This window comes from Lemur catta, chromosome 18 (genome assembly GCF_020740605.2).
Source record: "Lemur catta isolate mLemCat1 chromosome 18, mLemCat1.pri, whole genome shotgun sequence".
Lineage (NCBI taxonomy): Eukaryota > Metazoa > Chordata > Mammalia > Primates > Lemuridae > Lemur > Lemur catta.
Genome location: NC_059145.1, coordinates 21,038,135 through 21,063,641, shown reverse-complemented (window position 1 = coordinate 21,063,641; position 25,507 = coordinate 21,038,135). Strand labels below are relative to the sequence as shown.

General features: G+C 39.2%; 1 pseudogene across 1 annotated transcript in view; it reads right to left on the bottom strand.

The window, feature by feature from the left end:
- Positions 1 to 24,348: 24,348 nt before the first annotated feature.
- Positions 24,349 to 25,507, bottom strand: part of LOC123623007 — a 342,887-nt pseudogene continuing 341,728 nt past the window's right edge. Inside the window, exons 6-7 of the transcript XR_006729732.1 lie at positions 24,678 to 24,871; positions 24,349 to 24,561 (exon numbers count right to left, since the gene is read on the bottom strand). The product of XR_006729732.1 is annotated as a forkhead box protein P1-like (transcript). The remainder of the gene's footprint in view (positions 24,562 to 24,677; positions 24,872 to 25,507) is intronic.

The following is a 25,507-nucleotide window of genomic DNA, read 5'->3' as shown; positions in this document are numbered from 1 at the left end:
ACAGCACTCACTTTCACACTGAAATGTTTAACAATTGATAAAATGTTTGCCAGTGCTGGAAAACTTTTCTCTTTTTTTCCGTTTTTGGGCAAACATTTGCACTGTTTAAAGTGATGAAGTACTTCTATAGAACCAAGGAGCCTACTTTTTTTTTTTTAAACGGGAGAAACTTAAGAAAAGAAACTTAGGTTATACAAGGGTACAGAGGTGAGTTTGTGATCGAATTAATTCTCCCTTCACGGAGAAATACAGAAGTGTTTCCTGGTACTGCCATGTGCACATGGGAGGAAAGCGTAAAACTCACTTGCAAAAGTGAGGATGATCTCCTTTTATAGCTGAGTCACTTTTATGTAACTTTATTAAGGTGTAAGCTCCCTGGAAGTTACTGGGTCGGGATTTAGCCTACATGCCCGCCCATAAACTGAGGCAGTGCAGGGCCTATCAGCTGTATTTGACTATTTCATCAAGTCGGTTTACAGTGTCTCCATCACGGTGGAAGCTTGTCAGCTGCACTCTTGCTAACACAATTCCTGTGTTTTGCCTGGCAGTAAATGGACGCCTCTGCCCTAGCGTCTAAACAACTCCGTTAACATTTGCCCCCGAGCGTCTCTCTCTTTGTCCAGTCCCTGTCTTCTAACAGATGTCATCCAAGCCTAATCAAGCATAAAATGGTCATAAATATTTCTTTCTGGTAGATTTCACATTCGCATTTCATGCAGGGACATGATATTTTTCTGCTACCTCCAGGGAGAGCCTAATGCAAAAACCAGTTACTTACATTCTAGCCTCATGTTCCTTTAGTAAAATGCAGAGCATGTTCTCAGTTCAAAGACATAAAAAGGCGTAAGACTTTATCTTCTGTCTTTTGTTTAACTGCACCTTTTTTCTTTCCTCTCCTCCCAATGTATCTTCATCTTACAGTTTACCCTTATGCATTACAAATGTTCCTTTGTGCATGTGAAAATAAAACGCAAGATCTCAAATGAGACCATGTCTACCATATTTCAGGAACTTTAGGTTTTCAACATTAGACTCTTTAATTACTCACAAAAAAAAAAAGATTTTTTGCTCAGATACCTAATTCAAATAACAAGCTATTTAAACAGTAGATAAGAAGAGGGCTCTTCTATTTTGGTTCATTTTACGCACAATTTTGCAACCTCCTTCATCATATTTAGTTAAAACAATGGGATGAATCGAATGTACAAATTTAAGGTTCATGCCAATTAGCCAGTTGCAAAAAAGAAAAGATAATCATCAGATAGGCCCCGTTTCCAATACTTAAACTTTGATCAAGCAGGGGAAACTACTCCAGATAATTAATCTGCCTCCTTAATGAGAGAAGAATTGGTAATCAGCACAATCGTATTTATCTTCAGCAAACTTAGTAAATAATGAGTCTTAATCTAAAATAAAACTGTCCTAATACTTTCGAGGCCATATGTCTGTGTTTCTTTTGCCTATCCCTTTTGTCAAAACAAAAATCTTATACTGCTATTTGAAGTGAACTGCAAAACACTTAGCGGTATATATCACAACAATGCCTCTCTCCCCCCCGCTCACTCCGCTGAGCCTAATATTTGATTACTGCTAGTCAAATCAAGCTTTCAGGCAAATAATCTCCATTTTTAAAGTTAATGAGATATGGTCATGTCGACAACAGCTTGCAGAAACTTTTAATTTTAATTCCTGCAGGCTGTGCTGGCCTCTTTTACAGCAACTACTGTATGAATGAGTCAAATTTGCCAACATGGCTTATGTAGACAAGTGCACACTAATTAAAAATACCCACTGGTATCATAATTTAAATACCATGAAAATAAACTGTGAAAGTCGCTCGGATCCAGTCTCCTGGTTTCCTTGGAGTGCGCCTCTTTTGACTATAGGATGTTTTATTGCTTGCGTACTCTTCGCTGAAAACCATTTTGCATCTTTGAGGAATTTGGGATTTTGATGTAATTATACAATTTGTGTTAATATTTGTTTCGCATAAGCTGTTAAGCAGGCCTCCCAGAACGACCACTAATTGAGAAAACCATATTGCTGAGGCGAGCGGCGAATTTCTACTCTTGATCTAGCATCGAGCTACAACTAACTTCCATGGTGCCTCCTCTTTCCCCTCTGAGCTCAAGCAACGATGAATTCCAAATAAAAACACAGTTGTTCGGGCCATTCTTTCTTTCTTTTATTCTTTTTAAGTTTTCATTCTTCTTAATGTCTGTATTTTTCACATTCTTCTTAATGTCTGTATTTTAACGGCTTTTCTTCCAAACCAGAGAAGTAAGGCAATGCTTCTTCACCTAAATCCAATTATAAAACGCTGCTATCACTTCTTTTCCCCCATCCAGCCTTCCATCCGTTCATACACGCACATATTCGCTCGTATTTTTTTTAATTTAAATAATTTTTGACAAGGGAATTTCAAAGTTCTGCCTTTGCGGGGATGAAAGCGCATTTTGCACAGGGTAAAATGTTGGCACCGTGAGGGTTAAAGCTATTTGAGGGGTTAAATATGCAATTACCGCTGACTAAAACCAGAGAGACATATAGATAAATAGAAGAAATGAAGTCCCCAGGTTCCCTTCAGAAGCCTTCATCACATTACTACCAGACAGAAACTCTTTAAGTACCATTTTCAGATGTTAAATCATTGTTCGCGCTGCACATATTCTTGCTATTCCTGGGGGAGCAATATCTGAAGAGAGCGTGCTAACAAATGCAATCCCGTAAACAGGCATTTTTCCTCTTGTTGTTAGTACCTTTGTATTCCCGCTCCCGGCTCTGTCATCCATGGCTTCTCTCTGCTTTGAAGTTAAAGTACTGAATGAGTGGTGTCATCTATTACCCAGAGTGTGCATGTAGATTATAAATAAGAAATAAAAGTGACTTTCAGTACACTGCTTTTGCATTAGTAAGTTGCCTTCTGTCTTTCCTCCTCTGCCCTTCATACTTGCATCCAACAATCTATTAGCAACCTGGATTTCAGGGTTTCCTTCAGAGGGAGACCCAGGCTGGAAAATGTGTACGCCAAGATGTGAAAAGTTGTATTGACACACACAGGCTGGGGTCTGGGCCAGGCCTCTGAATTCAGCTTTTCTCTCTCTCTCTTTAACCCTATTTTACAGATGTCCTTCAGGACGAGTGTCTGGCGATGGGACCAGCTTTTCATTTACATTTTTCTGTTGACAAACAGAGTCCATGAATATTAATTATTCTGAAGTTTATTTGCAGAAAAGGCACTTTCTAATCCTTATCAATTATTTATTGAAAATCTCCCCCACCTAATAATCTCATTAACATTATTATACTAAGGCCAACAGCAAATATTCCTTTGATAAGTAACAACCCAACCGGTATCCTTCCTGCCAAATCTCATGTAGCCTCCCTTTGCTTAATCATGGATAATGCGGCTTTTGTTTTCTGGAAGCTCTAGGTTAGTCCTCCATATTTTCTTTCTTTCTTTCTTTCTTTCTTTTTTTAAATAAAAGAAAATTCACACACAGCACCTTTTGTTTTAAAACGGAAAGTTTCTGATATATTACGCTAAAGGAAAAGAATAAAAACCTTAGAAAAATGGCGGATATACACCTGCTTTTAATGCCTTATTAGTTATGTGCAGAATTACTAAATGGAAATCCCAAGGAACCAAATCCCCACAGTCCTGGGGTGTGAGTGGTCCCAGGAGAATCCATCAGGTTTGGGAATACGTGAGTGTCTCAAAGAATGTAATGCAAATGAAAACCATATCCAACAATGGTGACACTCCACATGTATATAGTGTTCCATTGCTTACCAAGCATTTTGACCTGCAACACTTTATTTGCTTCCCCTAATACCCCTCTAGGGTGTGCAGGACAGTTATTGTTAACTTTATTTTAAAGGTGAGAAAACTGAGGACAAGCATCTACCTAAGGTCGCAGAGCTAGAAGGTGGCAGGACATGTACTACAAGTCACAGGTTTTCTCACCCTGGGTTTTGCATCCCGCTTTGTTGATTGATCCTGTGTTCAAAATGAGGGTTTCCTGTGTTCACAATGAGGATTTCCTTGTACTTTCCTTCCCTCTTCTTTCTTCATTGTTGGTATTTTCATGTGTTGCTTGGAATTCCATTTTTTAAAAGGCTGGAGTGCCTACTGGTGATTTGTCAGGTACCACAATATCCAAAAATCGCCAAAGCAACAACTATCTAAAACTGAGCCTGATTTGTAGTTTATCCGGAAACTAAAGAGAGAAGAAATAGTATATAGTTTCAGAGGAAAAGGGAACCTTAGAAATGAACTGGTATCCTGAGGCTCAAAGAGTTAGCGATTTGCTTCAAGTAACAGGGTAAGTTACAGCAACACCACTCAAACCCAGGCTGGCTGATACCCTTGTCAACATTCTCAGAACAAATTTGCAGAGCCAGTGCATTTTGCAAACTTCAGAGATTACTTTTTTTTTGCCTTTTGGTCCGGGGGTCACGTTTTTTTCCTACCACAGGAGTTTCTCATCTATTGCCTAAGATCATGAGTCAATATCCCTAAAGATTTCTGGAAAATCGACGTGCTTTGATAGGAAGAGTCAGCCAGCAAGACCAGTCACAGCTTCTACTCTCTCAATCCCAAAGTCTCCATTCTTTCTTCTCTTTAGCCTGATGCCACTGACAGTTTCTAGAATAGGAAATGCCTCTAATTAAAAAAAAAAATTTATTTTTGCCTTAGCTCTTGCCCTGAATAAAAACACGGCAAGCACAAAAGGATGATCTTTTTTTTTTTTTTGATGTCACATACTGGCTGTTATCCTAGTAGCAAAACTATACATTGCACACAGGAGAAGGAGAAGGCCTGTCCCCAAGTCAAGATGCTACACATTCTACTTAGAATGAAAAGCAATTTTAAAATGAGGGTTGGGGGGTGTAGGTGATAATAGGCCAGTTCTAGGAGACTATGAATATCTAGAAAGGAATTACAGAGGTTACCTCTGGCACAGCTGATAACCATGAGACATGGAGACGAGGGCTGAAGTCATCTCACCAGGGATTGCTGGCGTATTCTGGGAAGTCTAAGCTTCTTTCCCAACAGCATTCAGGAAAATGTGGGCTTATAGTCACAAAGACAACCACAGTGAATGAAGCCGTAAGGAATGGGAATTGGGAAACAAACCATGCTGGAAGGATGAACCTGGGAAGTTTTTACTGTTGTTGCTGTTGTTTTAAAGAAAGTGAAAGAATAAAAAGTAATCAATCTTAAAGCATCATGTCAATAGCTGAGGAGCCACCTGCTACACAGAAACCGTTTCCTTGAGCCACTCTCTATGCGTGGTATAGGATGGGGGTTGGCATATTACTGCCTATGGGCCAAATCCAGTCCTCTGATTTTATAGACGAAGTCTTGCTGGAACACGGCCATGCTCATTTGTTTATGTAATAGCTACAGTTGCTTTCACGCAGATTGTTTGTGACAGAGACAGAATAGACTACAAAGTCAAAAAATTTCACTATTTAAGGAAAATTTAAATTTAACATTTGCAGATCCCTACTCTAGAAAGATTACTGGGAAGTGGGGGGAAAACACTTCCCAGTAATCAATAATAAAAATTTAGAATGGCCAGGCACGGTGGCTCACACCTGTAATCCTAGCACTTTGGGAGGCTGAGGCAGGAGGATCACTTGAGGCCAGGAGTTCGAGACCAGCCTGGGCAACATAATGAAACCCCATTTCTACAAAAAATGGAAAAATTAGCTGGGCATGGAGGTGTGCACCTATAGTCCCAGCTACTCAGGAGTCCAAGGCAGGAGGATTCCTTGAGTCCAGGAGTTCAAGGCTGCAGTGAGCTATGATAATGCCACTGCACTCAAGCCTGGGCAAGAGAGCAAGACCCTATCTCAAAAAAAAAAAAAAAAAAAAAGAAAAAGAAAAGAAAGAAAGAAAGAAAAAAGCCAAAAGAAACAAAGAAAGAAAAGAAAAAAATAAGGATCTGAACTAATTTGCAAAAAAAAAAATTTTACATCAATAAATAAATGAATAGAATTTAAAAGTAGACATAGCCAGGAGTGGTGGGCACAAGCCTGTAGTCCCAGCTACTCAGGAGGCTGAGGCAGGAGGATCACTTGAGCCCAGGAGTTGGAGGCTGCAGTGCACTGTGATTGCACCTGTGAATAGGCACTGCACTCCAGCCTGGGCAACATAGTGAAACCCCATTTCTACAAAAAATGGAAAAATTAGCTGGGCATGGAGGTGCACACCTGTAGTCCCAGCTACTTGGGAGTCCAAGGCAGGAGGATTGACTGAGCCCAGGAGTTGGAGGCTGCAGTGCACTGTGATTGCACCTGTGAATAGCCACTGCACTCCAGCCTGGGTAACACAGTGAGACTCCGACTGTTAAAAAAAAAAAAAAGAAAGAAAAGAAAGAAAAAAGAAAAGAAAAGAAAGAAAAGAAAAGGAGAGAAGAGAAGAGAAGAGAAGAGAAAAGAAAAGAAAAGAAAAGAAAAGAAAAGAAAAGAAAAGAAAAGAAAAGAAAAGAAAAGAAAAGAAAAGAAAAGAAAGGAAAGGAAAAGAGAAGAGAAAAGAAAAGATACATGTATATACACGGTCACACAGCCACGCCCTACATATGGAATCGTGTTCTTAACGGTATTGGTAATCACAGGAATAAAGTTTCTGATTTCATCCATCATCACAGATCATGGAAGTGTCCCATCATCCCCCACAAGATTGTTTCTAAATACATCAGGAGCATCCATGCAAATGTTAATCAAAGGACAAAGCCTTTATTTTATCTGAGCTTAGTTTCTTCATCCATAAAATGTGAGGCTGGATCACCTAAGGAATTTTAGAAATCCTATGACTCCACAGAGAAAGAATACGAAGCAAAGTGAATACATAATGTGTGCCCATTTACACACACACACACACACACACACACACACACGCACACACATCTCCTATATACCTGGGGTGGGGACTGAGTGAGGAACAAGAATTGAGGACACGGGAGATCACAGGTGCGATAAAGTTGCAGTACATAAATGTATACTAAAGGGACAAATTGAAGTTACTTTTATCATTCCTACAGGAGGTATAGATTCTGAAAGAGAGGGATACTGGTGTGTAAACATAATGAAGAACTGTTAGGAGAGAGCGAGGTCCAATGAAACCTTCTGGAAAAGATTTGTAAGCCTGCAAGGAGACTGAGAAGAGGGGCCTACCTGGACTTTCAAAGCAGCTTGAAGAGCAAATATCTGAGCCACCCAGAAATGTACATCCACTTCACTTCCTCATACCAGGGGAACTGAAATGGCGTGATTTTCTTCTTAGGTCCACCAAGTGTGTCTCTTTTTTGCAATGACAACACAGATGTGGCCATGGTGACACCTTCAAGGAACTGAGATTTCCTACCTCTCAAACAGCAGCCCCAAAGTGGCAGATTTTCACATTATGACTTTTCTCCAAATAAGATTACTTTTCAGCCTTTTCCACTGTTCCTGCCAAAAGCAGATCCATCAGCTTGTTTTTACAGGTGAGAGATAAAGATAAACTAAAAACGATCCTCTGCTGCTTGGCCTTTGGGCTTTTGTCCCGATCTGGAATGGTGACCAACTAACACGGCAGTTGATGGAATGGCAAGGCGAGGACTCAAGGACTCAGTGTAACCAGTCGACTTCATAAAATAAGCCATGAAAGGCAAAGACTATTTCCTAAACCGGAAACAAACATATGCTTTTGCTGCTAGAGAAATGTACATAGTTTGACTTGTAGGTTATGAATCTTTAAAACTCCCACCCTAAATCCTGTCATACATCTTTTGTGAGTACTATCTTTTATTTATTGTGCTAAGCAATTGTTCTTTGTTGACCTGGAGTGGTGTTCTCTGTGAGCAAAACAGGTGAGCCACAGACACATGAACACAAAATACCACTCGGAGCAAAGGACATTTTGTCAACACAGCTAATCGCTCTTAAAGCAAAATAATCCACTCTTCCCAGATATTAAAACAACGAAAATAACTGTGGCAACTTCAAAAGGACTAACTCATTAATCAGGGAAGCTGGGTGAATAATTTCCCTCAAGAAACACAAGGACCCAGAAATATTTTACCCAAATACATTTTTGTTGGTTGGGAACAGGGTTCAAGCCTGTTACATAATACTAAGAAAACACAGAAGGTATTTCCCTAGTCCTGTCAGTCTGTGACAGCTGCTTGGGGCACCTGGAGAAGGTTTGCCATCTGAGTCTTCTGGTTTCTTGGACCCAAACACGAGAGCAATAAAGGGGAACATGTCAAACCCAAAATGGCTGTGTTTAAGCTGTCTATACAATACCTATTGCAACCACCAAGGCTTGAAGTTTAGTAGGTGCAACCTTATGATAAACCCAGATCTCCCATTTCTTAAAAGCAACACTTTCACCCCCGACTAGTCAAAGAAGACAGTAATCAGAAAAATTTTCCGAACAGAGACACGGTTCAGATCTTTCAAAACCCTGACGCCTTAGCTTTACTGCCTACAGCATGCTGTAAATTTCACTAGCAGAAACACTGCCGAATTTCGGCTGTTTCTGGATAAAACAAAGGCCTTCCAACTGAAGTGTTTTAGCAACAGAAGGAATTAAGCTGACTTTGGCCTGGGTGTGCCAGGCTTGGGTGTTCACCGGAAGGACACAAGGCAACAGGTGTGATGCGGGAAAGGAGGACTCTCTCCCTTAGAAATGAAAAAAAAAAAAAACCAAAAAACAAAGAACTGCAAAGCACAGTTGCTTAAGAGTAAAAGTGAGCACATTTGCTACCAATAAGAGCTCAACTTGAAAATAGGCTGGGGTGGAAGTGGAAAACCTGTCGTGTATGGGAGTAATTGGTGTTTTCTTTCTGGACTCAGCAAGAAAAGATGGGTTGAAATGGAAGCATCCTAAATGAGAAAACATTTGCAGGTACGCACACCGGGGAAGGACAGCAAGCAAAGTGGGAGAAATCCTTTCCGATCGGACTGATCATCCTTGCAATAAACAAACACAGTAAGAGAGGCTTGAGTGCTCTGCCGAAGAGCTCAGGTTCTGGAGTCAGGGAGATGTGGGCTAAAAGCTGCGCTTGCCCAGTTACAACTTGTGTGGACAAACGCAGCAGCTAATTAAGTTGCTTCCTGCGCAGAATGGGAATTTTAAGGGTACTTAGCTCACAGGGTGCTTGTGAGAAAGACCTGCACTAATCCATGGGGAGTACTGAGTGTGAGTCTGGGAGAAAGGCAGCTCTCAATACATTTTCCTATTGCTATTACTATTACTTCCACATCCTTACTACTACTTTCTTAGTAATTTCTAACCTATAAAAATCTGTGACAACAGGGATGTTTAGGATTTTCGATAAAAAGAAGAAATATACTCATTTATTGAAAACAGGATGGCCTACCTATCGTCATACCACGTTGAATGTTTCCACTTAACGATAATTTTTAAGAATTGAGCCTAAACATGGAATTACCTGGCAAAGTTAGGAGAAGATTGGGGGGTGGTACTTAGAAAAACGGCATTACTCAGAGCATAAACTAAGCAATTTGAAATTAAGACTGTGAATTTCTCCTAAAACTGTAAACACATAAAATGTGAAATTAAAATTAAGATGAAAAAGTGAACTATGAGAGAATAAATCCTAACAATTCTCACTGATAAGCAACATTATCGCTAGCTACTTTTTCATCGATAAAGTTCAATGGCAGGAATGGGAATAGAATTATGTAAAATGTGAAGACACGATTTTTATGAAAAAGGCGAGAAGGGATATTCCTCAAAATGTTAATGCTTGTTATCTCTGTAAAATAGGTTCGCAGGCAATATAGTTTCTTTTTCTGTTTGCTTTCTTAGCTGCATCTCCTCATTTTTTCTTCAATGAACGTGTAATTGTACAGTAGAAAATTCAAAATTATTTGGTATTCAATTTCCAATTGAAAACATCTGAATTGCACCCAAGCCTTACACAGAGCCAATACTGAGGATTTCACTCAACTTTGGCACATGGGATATTTTGTAGGCATTGGTAGAGTTAAGTGACTGTCTCGCCACCTCTGCCAGCACACTCAGCAACCATTCCCTAATTGTGCCATAGTCTCTCTGCCAATATTTTATGGGAGTTTTACAAGATGCACCTACAGCTAGTTACACTCACAAATTGGAGGACCTTCTAAAATTCTGGCTTTTACAAAAAAACCTTCTTTTCCCCTGTTTTAATTCTTCAGAAACTTCCCCAGCCTTCCAGAAGTCAGCATGGGCCACAAGAACCAAATATTAGTTCAGACCAGAACCCAAAAAGGGAGACTCTCCAGACACAAGCCTAGGGAAGCTACTGATTATATGTAGTATATAATTATTTAGTATCTTGGTTCTAAGTACTAATCCCATAGAAAATACTGAGGGAGGGCAGCAAGGGGCATGGAGACATAAAAGTCACTGCCACGTGTAAAATCATGGATGTTAAAAAAAAAAAAAATATGCAAGCACAAGAATTTAGCCAGAAAAAAATAGACATGCCAATAAAAGAGCTGCTTCTTAAAATTTGGCCGGCAGTGTCCTTCCTCTCCCCAAAGGATACCCTTAGTAAAGAAAACATGGTAGATTTTTTTTTCTCCCTTGCCTGTATTTGATTTCCAATTAAAATTAAACATAAACTGAAACGCCACCTGGATTTTAGCAAAATCCAATCCCCGCCCTCCACCCTTCCTTTTTTTAAAAAGAAGAACCTGGGCTTACATATACAAACATTTTGCTAAATGACCCGTGGCAAATTGCGTAATGCCAGTAAAAGTTGTGTTTTTTAAGTTATGAGCCCCAAAGATTTTATCTGAAATAAAACCCTGATTCAATTCAGATTCTGGAGGCAAACTGTGTCCTTAATTCTGCCTCTAAATTTAAAACATTTGTGTGTGGGGCCCCTTCAGTAATGTTGCTAGTAGGTATGGAGGAGAAATTCTGTATTGATTAGCATACGTGTTTTCTTTTCTAAAATGGTAAATTGGGGCACTAATTGCCTACAAGAACTGGTTCCCCGCAGTCTTCACGTAGAGGTCAGTTTCTCAGTGAAGAGTTTGATTGTAAATAGAACTTCCTGCTCACTTCAATTTATCGCCTCAATAAGAGAAGAAGCAAGAATTCCTGTATTCATGAAGGAGGGTTCTCCCTGAAGGTCTCCTACAGGACGGTCCCTAATGCCCTAAGGGGATTTGGACTTGAATATAAAGTGGCTGAGATAGGCTTAAGAACAGACCAGTCCTAAGAAACCACTTGGTTCCCTTTTGGCCTCTACCTTGGGGTCCCCAAGACTTCAGCCGTGGCTTTTCCCTGTCTTCAAAAGATGCTAAGCAAGGATGATAATTGTGTAATAAGCACATTTTGAAGGACTGACTACTAGGCTAACGCCAGTATATTATCTAGCATATTTAGCACTTCAACCCTCTCAGAAAGTTACCTCGATTGCCCCATTTTACAGATGAGAAAAGTGAGGCTGAGAAAGATGGCATAACTTGTCCAACCTTCACTCATCCAGCAAGTGCTGGAGGTGGGTTTTCAACTCTGGTCAGTGAGGTTCCAACAGGTCTCCAATAAACTATTCCTGCTGCCTTTACCAGCTCTCTAAGGCAGTGAAATTAGTCTCCAGCAGAAACGAAATGCTCTGGGTGAGCAATTAAGTCTATCTGTACATGATTGTGAATGTAAGACACAATTTTAAGTCCACACAGACAGTGAAGAAGCTTGGAGTGGGGGAGCAGTGAAAAACATCTAAAGAAAGTGAGTGTTTTAAATTTTTTTTTTTTACTTTTTTTTTTTTTGACAGAGAATCGATTTTGTCACACATTGATGACGTTAGATAATAATGATGAGTGGTTGTCAAATCTGACGTGAAAGCACCTTGAAGTCAGGCAGCTCTGTGGAGAGAGAACACCAGGGAGCAGAAATGTGGTAGATGTAAACCGACAGACATTATGGAAGAAAATCTTGTAACTAAAGGTTTTATCCTTTCATGCCTATGCAAACATCTTTAAATAAATATATACATATATACAAATCTTGCTCAAGGTACAGGTATCCTCTGCCATTTATATACATCTCATAAGTTTTACAACAGTGTGAATGTGAATTAAAGTAAAAATAACTTTTTTATTATAAAGGAAATACATGTTACTGTAGAAATTTGGGGATATGCAGAAAAGTGTAAAGTGTATAAAATAAACTATAATCCCATTGACAGAGCAAAGAAAAAAAATCATTGGTAACATTTTGTTGCAGGTGTTTTGGGGGTATTTTCCCCCCACCAGTCATTACATTAAGATCATTTTTTATGTTACTAGATATTCTAACAAGACTGTGATTCTTGATCGGTTCATATTATTACATCAAACTTACATGCAAGCATTTATTTAACCCTTCTAATATCAGAGATTTAGTGTGCATTTAATTTTTCATATTACATATACCACTACAATGAATCGTAGGTGTGAATCTTTCTGTATGCCTTGTAGTATTTCTGTAGGTTAAATTCCTAGTGATAGTGATGATACAGATAATAGCAAAAGCTAATGTTTATAAATCATTTACTATGTGCTATACAATCTTCCAAGCATGTTACATTTTATTCAGAACATCAAATGCTACTATTATCCCCATATGATGGATGTATAAACTGAGGCACAGAGAAACCGACTTGTACAGTCACCCAACTAGTAAGTGGCAGAGCCATGACTCAGGCCAAACATACTGGGGGCACGGTCTATGTTTATAAACTCTCTGCCAGTGGTTCTCCATGGGTGTTACTCCAACCAGCAGCAGAGACAAATTAGAAGTATCAGAAATGCAAATTTGGGGGACCCACCCAGATCTACAGAATAAAGTACTCTGGGGGGTGGTCCAGCAATCTGTGTTTTAAGAAGCCCTCTGAATGATTCCCGTGCACTTGACAGTTAGAGAACCACTGCTGAGTGAATTGCAGCCTCTCAGTAAAAGTGTATCCCTGAACCAAAGGATGTGGCTGTTTTAAGTCTTTTGATGCTCAATGCCAAACTGCCCCCAAAATAGGCTGCACAAACTCACACTCCCATCAGCCACACAAGAGGGTGCCCATGCTATGTGTATCACTTACTGTAATCTTTGCTGATTCGGTTCGAACTAGTTTACGGGACTCTGTAGTTAGGAGAGTTCAAGAGTGTGTAAATCTGGTGTTTACATTTGAATAGACATAAAATGGCTCTTAGTAGATTGCTTTAATGACCTTACTTTCCAGAGTTTGCTTCAGAGCTGGCATTTGTAGTGCTACATTTAAAATATCTGAGAAATAATTCCAGGGACACATTGGTAAGCATTTAGAGCCAAAAGAGCAAACTTTTTCTAAATTAAAGATAGGTTACTAATACACTTAATGTCAATTAATTGTAGAAAAGTCTAGGAACATTTGTCAAAACACTGAACCAGTTCACCAACCTAATTAACATGCAGTATAGGATGTATAAGGTTTTTTTTTTGTTGGTGGGGCATGATATAGATGAAATTGTAATCACAAAATTACATAAAAACACACACAGAAGCACACCTATCGTAGCCAAAGTTATTTGGGTTTCATCACATTCAAAAAGAAGGGACTATAGGCCTACATGGCATTAAAGATATGACATATGCCAGAAAAATCTACCTACCATGGAAGACTAAACAGATTTTCCCAAATTATGAAATATATTAATAACAAGTCATCTGATAACAAATTTAGGCTGAGTGTAGTGGCTCAAACCTATAATCCCAGTGTTTTGGGAGGCTGAGGAGGGAGGACTGCTTGAGACCAGGAGTTTCAAGACTCACCTGGGCAACATACCGAGATCCGCGCCCTCACTACAAAAAAAATAAGAAAAATTAGCTGGTCATGGTAGTAGTCACCTGTAGTCCCAGCTACTCGGGAGGCTGAGGCAGGGGATCACTTGAGCCCAGGAGTTTGAGGTTGCAGTGAGCTAGGATCCCACACCATAGCCCTCCACCCTGGTAGACAGAGCAAAACTCTGTCTCTAAAAACAAAAAACAAATGATTACAAACTCAAAAACAGAATCAAATAAGAAAGGAAGAAAGGAAATAAGAAAGGCTGGAAGGGAGAAAAAAATACAAGACCAATGCCATCTCCTCTTCAGAAACACTACCAGTTCGTATATAACTGAATTGAGCAAATGTCTTCAAAATTTGACAACTATTTTAAAATTAGGTACTACGGTTTCACTTATTCTAGCTATAAGATGAATAGAGGTCAATTAGCTAAAATCCAATATGAAAGAATGTGAAATATGGACACCACCAACCAAATTACTAGACTTGTCAGCCCACATCTAACCTCTGGAAATTGTACAATCGACTCAGGCAATGGCCTGTGTAAACAGACAGGCCCAGACCTTTTGCTGGAGACCAATAAGCTCAGATGCTAGGGTCTAGCATAAAGAGACCTCCACTTACCATATGCCTCCAGTCCCTCCATGGTACAAACCCAACCTTGCTTATCTTATGTCAAAAACACATCGTTAGGGCATTTAAAAGCTAAGTCACAAGCCAATACCATATTGTTCAGTGTATACCTCCCATCCATTACCTCCTGATGGAAATAAATCAGCAGATGTGCACGTGCTGAGTTACTGTTCCCTAATTTTACCAAGGTCTTCTAAAATCCCACCAACACAGACGCAAATCCTTCTTCTCTGGGCAACTGAAGATTCACTGCCTAAATCACTCATCTATCGATCAGTTGCATGCATCTCTTCTACAGCTTACCTTCAATCTGCTTTAAAATTTTTATTGATATTTAATGGATCTGTTTATATCTTATTGTACTTTGATTAATTCAAAATTATGAATTCTTTGAATGCAGGGAGATATTCAGTGCAGTATTTCTTTATATCTTATAGCCAATCATGGGACAATGAACATAAGATATGTAATGTGTTTATGTTAATTTTCTTTGGTAAGGGTGCCAGGGACAAGGACATCCACTCTCTGAATGACTCACTAAGTGACTCCAACTTCCATGTCCTTAGTAGGCTGGCTGATGATTATTTTGGCTACCAATGATGCCAAAACTTCTAATTTGTAAGATGTTAGTTAAACAATTACCAAGAAACTCTGGAGACACGATGACATCTATAAGTCATTTTACCATTCCACTATAGAAATTGCAGAACCAAAATCTTAAATTATAATATATAGGGCATAAATATATATTTTGGGGGATAGTTTGGAAAAGGCTCCTTCAGTTTTGTCACTCTAAAGTAACAGAAGTTTCCAGAAAGCAAGTCCCGCCACACCTGCCAATCATTAATCCAGGAGTTGACAAACTTTTTCTGGGCCAGATAACAAGTATTTTAGGCTTTGTGGGCCATGCAATCTCTGTTGCAACCACTCACCTCTGCTGTTGCAGCATGAAAACAGCTATAAACCATAGTAAGCAAGTGGGTGTAGCTGTTTTTCAACATAATTTTTATTTACAAAACTAGATGGCAAGCTGGATTTGGCCCAAAGGCCATGGTTTGCTAGTCTGCAGGCTTAAACAATGCCTTATACCTAGAACCTCCCCAATGAAGGTACTGAAGAGAGCTGACACAAGTTTAAAATTATTTCCAGAATGCAGAATAGCTGAGACAAGCTGAAAATTATTTCCAGAATGCAATCTTGACAACTATAATTGGGAATCACTACATTGCAGAATATAATAATCTCAGCAATTATACTGTGAATATCACATACCCAGCTTACGCATGATGTTTTCCCCATCTTAAAAACATATTAATGATACAGGAAGTCTAGGTATAAATATACATGAAATGTACATATAATGCATCACATAAAACTTTGTGTTTATAAGACAAATATAAATCTAATGAGATAATCAGAATATCATAATAAAAATGCACATTGCAAAGGCATTTTCACTTAGTACTTCTGGATGTTGAATTCCCATTGAGTTGAGATGGAAATGAGGGAAGGTAAGCAATATTATCACAGTATTATTTATCATACACATTAGGACCAAAAGTAGTCAGGAAAGAATGAGCATTATGTCATTCTCTCCCAGTCTTTAACCTTGTAGAAGGTTGCTGAGTTTGTAGAGCAGTATCAAGAGTCAATACATGAGGCTATAAAAAGGGAACTACTTCGTACTATGCAGCCTTGGAAAATTAATCACTTAATAATTATAATAATAAAAAGTCACTTTTGCCCTGCTTTAGGATGCTACATCTTATTTTATTAAATTTTTCCAAAAATCTTTCTTCCTTTGGCTCTGAGAGGCACGATTCTGCTGTTGAAAAGCAAAAGACATTTTACGCACAATTTTCCCTCTACTAGAAAGAGGTATATTGTGCCCTTCAGTGAACATAAAATTGATATTATCATCTCTTAGTTTATATCTCACTACTTAACCTTCAGATTAAAAGTTATTGGATTTGAATGACTAAGAAGACATCATGTCACCTTCCCTTCAATGTAGAGAGGCAGAAGTTGGAGACGCGACAAGGTAATGTGATAAAAACAAGAATTTCGGATCAGCTGACGCTTTGCCTCCTTTGGTGGGTGACCGTGATACTGACAACTCACTGTGGTTGTGTGGATGATAAATTGTGTAATAAATGGTCTTCTTTAAGGAGCATTGCTGGAGATGCATCTGTATTAGAAAGTTTATTTTATTTTGGGTACAGTCAAAAAGGAGCAGTCTAACAATAGGGATAAAACAGTTAATCCAAGAGGAACTCAGGGTTAGCAATCTTAAAAAAAACATCCAATAGCCTCGACAGTTGACATCTGCACTGTCAGTTTATGCAGAAGATATTGGAAAATGTCCACTTAGAAGGATTAAAGAGAAGAACAGGGCTCACTTCCAGCCTTCCCTCTCCGTGCAAGGTTCAACTGAAACCCACAAACGAGACTGTGGTCTTTACATGTTAGGCAGTTTAATCTATACCTCCCTAAATGAGTCTTCAATAGCACCAGCTGTTTAATAATTACACATTGTATCTCTCCAACAAAAGAAACACAACATGCACCCCTCTCACCACCTGAAAAACAAATTCATTCTAAGAAGCTTGTGTCAATATGGAACAAAGACTTTATCAAAGATCTAACTTCGAAGTTTTGTTCTCTAGAAGAGATAAGCCCATTCCATGATCAATAGGAACACAAGCAGTTTATCAGCACTTCCCATGTGACTTTTGGAAGACATACTCATTAGTAACTGGCAAAGGCTAACGGGGAAATACCTGATAATTTTAATCCAAATAAACCTGTACAATTGAAACAGTGGGTTTCAGTTATGTGAGAGAGTAGTGTCTTTTTGGCAAAGCCTTTTTAGAAAAGGACTTTTACAAAATAAGCCCATCCTTCGTTACCAGTTATGTCTGTGCTTTCTATATCGTATCAAATAGGCTCTGACTGGCAGGTGAGAAGAGAGCTGAGGTTCTGCCCCGTGCTCTTCTCTTTTTGTTTCATGGACCCACCACTTGGCTGGTCATTCAGACTGGACATCCTAAATCATCATCAGTAACTCCCACTCCTTGATATTTTCACATTTCATAACTCAAAAGGCCCTGCTGGCTTTCCAAGATCCCCTCAACAATCTCCTTTTATCTTTCTCGTCCTATTTCACTCATTCACAGATAGCCTGTCAGAGAACTGCTCTGTCAGGAACTATGCTGTGTGCTGGGGAGGTATCAGGGAATGAGAAAGGCGACTGCTGCCCTGGTGGAACTGCAGGTTGACTAAGGGGACTCAAATATAGGAGGAGAAGTTCAGAGAACCAGGTGGGTCAACATGGTGTTGTCAATGAAAAGGCCAGGATTAGTGGCCCATTACTAAATGTTGGACCAACTGCAATAGGATTGTCATGGCCACTAATCTCCCAGGGACTTCTTTCCTTCCAAGCGAGACTAGGTCCAACCTTCTCGTTTACTTTCTGTACACCTCCTCCGGTATGGCCTTTCTTCTCTGCTTAGAAGCCTCCAGTGGCTTAGAAATCCAAGCCTCCCATGAGCTGAACCCAACTGGCCTTCTCACTGCCACCATATTTAGTCTTCAGACTCCAGCCAAGCAAACTCAGTTATTCTCCCATGCCTTGCACATCAGATGACCCCCACATTTTCTTCCACATAGGCGTGCTCAATAAATATTACTTAAATGAAAGAATATGTAAACAAGTGAAGAAATGAATTTTAGGAAATCCAAAGCTAAGAAGCAAAGTTCATATTTGTTTTCCAGTGGAGCACATTTTGTTTTGTTTTGTTTTTTTGCTCCAAGCCCACTTGGAGCAAAGCTGAGACAAAGTCAGCATGGGAAACTCTCTACACGACATTCACTTGTGAGAAAGGGAAAAAAAATTGTGGTTGTATTTCTATGAACCGAATCAAACACAGTATTTAGCAAAGGGTCTCTGGAATGTTACAAGTAACACTTCATAATTACAATAGATCTGAGTTCAAAGACAAAGTGATGAAAAGAAACTTTCTAACATGGAGTTCAATTCCCTACATAAACTTCCTTCTTGTGGTTCTATGTACCACCTGCATTTATATTGCTATTCTTCTTTGTCATAAAAGCAGTCACCTTGTAACCCTTTTTATCAAGTAATCTATGCACTACCTAAAAGTACACTAGACTCCATCAGGCGAGCTATAGGTTTACATTATACAAACATTCCAATTCTGCCTGCTCAGCGCTAGTTTGTCACTAAACGCGAGCGGTTACAAAACAGCAAAGTAGGTTCCTCGCCTTCAAAGAACAGATAGGACCTGCCAGTTTTGCAAAACAAACTCTTCCCAAGCACTGAAGCTAATCTGTCAACAAATTACCATTAAAGTCACATCTCCTGAAAGTTCAAAAAGAGATTTTTGATTAGACAAGAGATAGGGAAGGGGTTTTTATTATTATTTTTTTTTTATTAGCTCACAGGTCAGGGGCTTAAAATTACCTTCTCAAAGTAGCAAAGCTTGCTCTTGAAGTCAAGAGGGTACACTTCACTCATAATGAAATGTGGCATGTGGGTTTCTATTACGGGGCTTTTTTCTTTTCTGTTTCCCGTGCCATTTTAATTTTCAATGGAGAGATTAATGACATACAACTGTTTAGTAATCAAAACTTGAAAGAATTTCATACAAGGCTCACATCACAAGTTACATAAATCTTTGACAACAATATTTTGATGGAAGGCAGGTCTAAACTAACAAAGTAGAGAACTAAATTTAGCATTCAGGGTGAAATATGCCTTTTCCAGAAATAGCCTCAAAAGGAATTAGAGAAAAAGTCGGGGGTTATTGTTGTGGCTGCTTTTTCTTTATTTGTCAGAATTATCTGAATGCCTGTCTCGGTTTTGTTTCAGTTTGTTTGTAGAGTTATCACTAACATTTCGGTGGCATTGATTCCTACCAAATATTTTTGACCATCAATATTTTCCATATTGTTTGAACTTTATGATATCTTCAATAAATGTGTATCTTGGTAGAATAATTCCTTGCAACTATAGTTGGGTTTTTACCTACCAGCAAAGGAAGGTGCTAGCCCCTACCATAATACCTGGCTCCATGAAGGCACTCAATAAATATTAATAATACCTTCTACATCCTCTTCCTGCAAGCTTCTCTTCTAAGACACAGAGGTGCTGACCGGCTTGTCTCTGCCGTTGGCATCAAAAGAGACCCTCCTTTTAGACACAGTTAGTCCCTGGCAGCTACAATGGGAAAGGCCACTTGAGGGCATTCCTAACAAAGTTCACAAGCAACGTTTTTCAAAGAAAAAAGTGGTACAGCTAACCTGGCTATTGCTACCCAGCCTCTGCACCTGTAGATCCATACCATGTTAAGCTGGGCCACTCACGGTAAGGAGGAAAACGAGGCCAAGAATGGCCACTGGAATTGTAATGTGTGCCCCAAAGGAATATGGATCAAGCCGAGATGCAAAGGGATGGCTCCTTCCAGACAAACGAGCTTACTGCCAGTCCAAACACGGACAGCTATTTCTTGCAGACACTTTCTCACAGAGACAGTTAAAAAGCTGGAAACGTTTGCAGGACGGCCTGCCTCTTCTACTCAATACCCACCAGGAATGTCACTAACGAAAACTGATGAAGGGATACATTCTGCCATTTTGAATGTGAAAAGAATGTGTGCATTTATGTTGAAACAAAAACGAACCCTCCACCTTCCCCTGGAAACATTGACACTTCGGTCCTAATAACTCCATTTCCCATGTTCAGAGGACCCATGGATATCTATTCATGACTGACTCTCCCAGGTTTCTCTGAGACTGTATTTTCTACATGCCCTTTGAATGTACATAACTAGTTTCTTTTTCCGACTCTCACCATGCACAGCCCATTTCTCTGAGCTTCTCCAGTTCTGTGGAATGACTGGTTTTTGACCTCCTTCAATGGCTCATTGGAAAAATTCAACCCAATGGCTCCTCTTTCTCCCCTTTGACAATTTTTCAAGAGAAGTTCCCTATCCTTTCTACCTCTCTCACCTCCTCACTAGTCATTTCGCTTTCTATCTTTCACATTGTTAACTTGAAACATATACACTGCTTTTTGGATCAGAGGCTCCGACACCTTAAGAAGAATGTCAAAGAAGCTATGTGAAATAAACACTTAACCATACTCTCTAAAAAAAAATACATGTTCAAATTCCAAATATAGCTTATCTTTTTTTTTTTAATGTCTTTCTTACAGACTTCCTCTACACTGCCCTCCTCATATAAAACGATAGCCACACCTCAAAACCACAGCAACCAAAGCTCTCCCTAGACTGACTTGCAGACAATAAAACTGCCAGGTGGTACCAAAAAAAAAGAAAAAAAACCCATCATTAAATGCAATGTTGTTAAGAAATAGCTGTTTTATTTAACAGCTATTCATTTTTATTGAATAAACATTTTCTAGTATGCATTCTGTTAATTGACCTGACAGCATATGCTGTATATGGAGAAACTTCTAAACATTATGCTCTATGTAATATGCTTATCTGAAAAAGCTCTCATTTGCAGCAATATGGAAATAAAATTCTGCTTTCTAAAATTCAAGACTTTTAAAATGCATTAATCCACACAGTTTATGAAATTGCTCTGGACATTTTAAAATCCTTCCTTTAAGAAAAAAAAATAACTTTAGTAATTGGTAATAGTATTTGTTGCTCAGTTTCATAATGGAATAGTGCATATCCAATACAGAACTTTCACAGACATAGAAATGGGGCAGGCATAATAGGAAATAAAAAGCAGTTATGGTATCGGGTAAAGAATTGCTTGATGGATAAAAGAAAATGTTCAGAAACTCTAGCAAATTACATTATTAAAAAACTATTGTTATAATAGTTCCCTGGCCCAGATATAAATAGAGTTGAAACATTATGGAGATAATAGATTTAGTTTTGAGGAAGGAAGACAGTTTGTGAGCGTGTTGGTGGGCTCCACCAGCTAATGGCAGCACCTCTCTTTGGCTGATGGATTCTGAGTGATGATTCCTCTTCCAGACCAGAATCACCAACCCCACTACCTAGCAGGCAGAAATGAACAGCACTGCTGAGTGGGAACTAGAGTGAACTAGAGGGCTGCTGGCGCCGTCTTAAGCAGCAATTCATCTCCCAACAATTGTTGCCCTTGCCGGGCTATCAACTTAAGGTTACTAGATAGTCTTATTTTTTAAAGAGAAGATGGAAAAGCCAGATTTCCCCTGTTTCTCTAGTTTGTCAACTAGTTTTTTCTTAACAATTCTGTTTAGATCCAATTCAGCCAACCTATTAAAACTAAATCCAGTATGGAACTCGCACACTGCACAGTAAATCTTTGTCAGGGCTCTCCATTCTGAAAAGTACATTTGCTATAATTTGTAATTATCTTTGGTAAGATGGAGCAAACATGGAAAGGTTTGCATTTATTCATTTTAAATCTTGGCACTAGGTACAAACTCTCCCTTTATCAATGATGGTATTGGAGCAACTGGAAAATCCTACAACATTCAGTTTAACACACAGCATAATTAACCCATTTTTATACCAACCCCTTTTAAGCCAGATCTTTGTGTTCCATGGACTTCTAACATATTTTACAGTTCTAATTCTCTTCCACTGTCCTACATTAATCAAAGCTGTAACCCCTGTTGTCTTTGTACTATGGAATCAGAATGTGCCCCTGGCGAGGAATGGGGGAAAAGTCAACAGGAATTAAATTTCAGTGCAACTGTTTACTCAACTGTGGCCTGCAGTTATTGAAATTTTATCCGTGGTTTTGTGTGACTACCGCAGTAATGAATTCAGCATGGCTGTGATTTTCTCACTGCTGGTATTCTCACTTCAAGTATAAACCTGTAGAATAAAAATGACGAAAACAACCAAAGTCCATCACGGAACACTCACATTTTCTCCAAACTGTTTAATTGTTGTAGTTTTAAATTTGGAAGAAAACTCTGATAACTATAGTCCTGTGAAACGTTTTCAATCCTGTAGTTTTTCTTACTTCATCTACAGATTTCCCTTTATCCCAACAACCTGTTAAAGGCCTTATCATATACTTAGGCAAGTCAAACAGCTGTCAATATTTTATTTTAAAAGGCCTCAAAAGGCTTGCCAACCACAATAAGTGGGGTGTTAGCCTGAATGATAGACCCGACTGCTTTCTTTATTCCCAAAACATATCAACAGCAAATAGAAATAAAATTGTCATGAAATATTTTAAAAATCACAGTCAGTTTCTTGACCTTTATGTCAAAAACGCATAACAACAATTTTCCAAAGTGGTCACAGCCAAGGTAAAGAGGGAGGGCACAGATAACTAATTTTGCTACTGATACTTTTTAAGGAAGATGATGCTGAAATGCACTTTTATAACTTTCCTCTATACAGCCAATTTGTTATTGCTGTTATCATGTGTGTGTGTTTTACTTTTTGGCTGGCTTACTGCTTTGAGATCCTGCATAATTTTCAGTTCCTCAAATAAAATTCAGAATGAGTTAATTTCCCATTTATTTAAAATTAATGTACTCTAAATACTAATCATTTCAGATTCACAACACATCAGTCAATAGCCCCATCTCAACTGTTCCCTAGAGAAATACTCAATTTTGACCTCTCATAAGGCCCAGAAGATGGCACTCAAAAATATTAACTGTTTATTCTCAATATAATCATAAATAGCTGAGAACATCACATGAACATATGCTAGCACAAATACATGGATACCCTTTATTGCGGGGTTTTGCTAACAACCTCATCAGTTAGAATGTGGCCATCTGCATTAACTTAAATGCACAAAGTTTATACACAACAAACAGCACATTCCAGCTAAAAGGGAGCCCAAGCTTCAGGCACAAATGGGTTTGGGCTGCCAGTGAAAGAAAGATCAAATCACTCACAGGAAGTCCTCTGGATTAAGACTTTGTCTTGTCTGTTAGTTTCCCTTTCTTTCTCTCTGTTGTATCTTACCCCAAACAGGTTCCATGGTATCATATTGGTTCCACCAACTTGTAATGGGCTAACAATCTAATGGTTCCTTATATTTTTATTCTTAGCAAGGAAAAAATAAAACATGCTTCAGAGCCTGTCTAAAAGCTGTATCCCTAATATAAGAAGATATTTCCTTAGCTTCTCTGATACCGATTCCAAGAAAATGGCCTGAGACAAGGTTTGCCCTTCTCTTCCCCAATCCCACCAGCAGATCCTGTGTCTTTCAGAAAGTTCCAAAGATACACCATTCTTTTTTTCCCCACCTGTTTCCAAATGGCACTATAACTACATATGGAATAAATAAATCAAGAACAAAAATGGAACACAAACCATCCATTATCATTAACAAAAACTAGTATTATTCCTGATTCCAAGAGAGGCTGGGAACCCAAAGCCAGTCTTCAAGCAAATGCTATTTACTTATTTGAATTTTGTCAATATTTTGCAAACAAAACACCATTTCTTGGCTCACTTGCGCCATTTGGAGATATTTTACCAGTCACTTGTAGATAACTCACTTCCATAACTATAAGGAGTAAAACACAATTGAGTATGTCTGCACTTATATGCATTTTGTGGAGGCACCCATAAGAGATAATTTAAAACATTAGTGAGATTTAGCCACATACCAACTGCCATATAAATACAAAATCCCTACATAAATACCCCATATCCCTAAATTCCTACAGGTAGTGGGAAGCAATTTCCCACACCGATGCCTGTGTTATGGATGTTTCCTGCCATCTTTGTTTCTACACTCCATATTCACCTAACCTTTCCCCCTTATATCTCTCATTTCTCTCTTTTATCCCTTATCTCTTATTTTGTTTCCTTCTTCATAAGGCTTAAGCCCATCCATTTTTATTTTGTTTTGTTTTTTAACAAAAGCACTGGGAATCATTTACTCCAAAGAGTAATTTTATTCAAAACAGTTAAAGGTTAGGCAGACACACTGGGGGCTGGGAGGGAGTAGCCAGAGGCCCCCAATCTGAGTCTCAGCAAATGCTCCCCACAAGGGGACTCCCAAGGCTTCTAACGCCCGAGGACTCAAAAATTAGTCTCTTAAGCCAACTGGTAGGAACCCTAGAGGTCTGGTGGCCTATTAGACGCTGCTGACAATCAGGCAGACAGGTGAGCACAAAGCATTGGTAGTGACCGAGTGTGAAACTAAGCGGTAGAATCTGCACCGCCGCCTTCCACCTCCCTCGACGCCGAAGCCCAGTACCTGTTGCTGCTGCTGCTGCTGGACGTGGGCGAGGTCGGCCGCCCCGATGTCCACGGCCGGCGTCTCTCCGTTGGACCGCCCCTCCCGAAGACTGCCACACTCTAGCAAGTGGTTGCTGCCGCTCGACCCATTCTGGATGGTTGAACCGTTACTTTTTGTCTCAGTCCCAGATTCTTGCATCATGACTCAAAAACCTGATAGAAGGATTTCCAGGAGTGGGGGGAGAAGAAGAAGAAGAAGAAGAAAAAAATGCAGCTGTTAAAACAGTTGTTGTGCATAAGGAGAAGGGGCCCACACTTTAAATGTTGCCAAAATCTGTAAACAGTTGTCATTTTCTTTCACTCCATTTATCCCTCATTAGTGGGCCACTCCCCTAGTTTGTGAGTATGAAGCTGTTGTTCTCAATTCAAGTTTTAGCAGTATTGCTTTAAATATACTTTTTCCCCTTAAAAAAAAATAAACATTTTCAGATGAACCTAGAATTCAGGATTAAATTTCTCTCATTATATCTGGATGTTTTGCTTGAAAACCAGTAAGTTATCCTTTGGAGCATATTAGGTATATCATTAGACTTTAATATGTGCAGGCGCGCTGTGTGGTGATGCTACACTCTCAGAGAGACAGTCTCCAACTTCGTGTCTACCAAGAGAAGACAGGCATCACCGGGAGGCCCCCTGAGGTAATTCGTGCTGGAAAAACCTAACAGTCAAACACCAAAAAGCATTTTAAAGATTTGTTCTTCTTGGGATCATTCAGGCATCGAAACACTTCAAAATTGGCCATTGCAGTAAGATAGGCCACTTTCAGAGAGAGAGAGAGAGGGACAGGGA